This window comes from Cebus imitator, unplaced genomic scaffold (assembly GCF_001604975.1).
Source record: "Cebus imitator isolate Cc_AM_T3 unplaced genomic scaffold, Cebus_imitator-1.0 Scaffold238, whole genome shotgun sequence".
Lineage (NCBI taxonomy): Eukaryota > Metazoa > Chordata > Mammalia > Primates > Cebidae > Cebus > Cebus imitator.
The window spans coordinates 2,635,358-2,636,688 of NW_016107553.1; the positions used below are offsets into that span (position 1 = coordinate 2,635,358).

At 44.9% G+C, this 1,331-nt stretch overlaps 1 pseudogene; it reads right to left on the minus strand.

The window, feature by feature from the left end:
- Positions 1–294: 294 nt before the first annotated feature.
- LOC108282318 lies at positions 295–1,331 on the minus strand (annotated as a pseudogene).

A 1,331-nucleotide genomic window follows, 5' to 3' on the forward strand; every position in this document is an offset into this window, starting at 1 on the left:
AACTAGCATTAGCTCTAGTCATCTATAGCCAGAGACAGCTTCTATCATGGTGTCCTTAGCAGCCAAGGTTATTAAAATGTTTCTCCAGGAAGATCCAATAGGAAAAAAAGAAAGAAACCTCTCTGACTTGGCTCCAACCATACCCCACTCTCAATCAGACTGACTGGATAGGCATAATGGAAACCAGAACAGATGGTTTCCAAACAAGAAAAACCCTATGAGAGAGAAGAGGGGAGAGGGGAGAGGAAGGATTCAGCCAGTGCCCAGACTGAAATTGAGTAATATCAATTTCAGTCATCTTCCCATATCTTTAGGTTGCATGTTCGTGGAGTAGTTTATGCATAAATCCAGTGCTTATGGAGTACTAATATACCTAGTGGTCTGCTGTACTACATTATCGCTTTCCCCAGCAGTTTCCAAGGCAGCCTACAAGTCACTGGTAGGACAATTTGGCTGGAACTGCATGCAGGACTGCAGAGATTCCTCTCCACAGTTATAGAAGGGACTGTTCTAGGTCTAATTGCTCCAGGACTGGGAGCACCAGATCTGAGTGTTCCAGGAGTGGTTTCTCCAGGACTGGATGTTCTGGGTCTGGTTGCTCCAGGTTGAATTGTTCCAGGTTGGTTGCTCCACATCGGAAGGTTCCCAGTCGTGTTCACCAGGCATCTCTGGTGGTAGAAGAGGAGAGGCTGGGGCATGTAGGTACTGAGGCCTTCTGAGTGACACCATTGCCATTCTTTGGCCAGTTGTTTTTCTGCCACCTCTTAGATTTCATTCTCTGGTTCTGGAACCAAGTCTTCAACTGGAAAGTGGAGTTACATACTTCTTTTTGATTAAGGGAATGTTGGAAAGATTTTCACAGTATTGGTCTGTTTGTAGCTAAGGTTCAGGATGTTGGAAAGTTCTTGCATCTGTTGAAGGCATTTCTGTCTCTGAAATCTATCATTGAGTACACATAGCTGGGTGGAAGAGAACACAGCTCTGGTCTTCTGTTTCTTGACTGGGACCTTGTTTTCCTTTTTTGTGGCACTATTCTCTGCAGCAGTGGGTTGTTTGCCTTTGGGACTGCTGGAAGAATCAGGGCTGTCCAGTCTCTGTGTGAGGCATCTCAGCAGAAGACATTTGCAAGGATGGATAGTTTTCTTTAGGCCCACAAAGCACTGGCATAGGTGAAGATTCTTCACAGTCAGATGCTTCAAAGCAAGGCAGGCTTTGGGGACAAGCTGGATCTACACTCATATTATTATTGGGGAAGAGGAGGAAAAATTTTAAGAGCTGGACTGGAAAAAAGGCTAAGGCAGCTTTAAGAGTTTTTTCTGGAAGATCTTAGA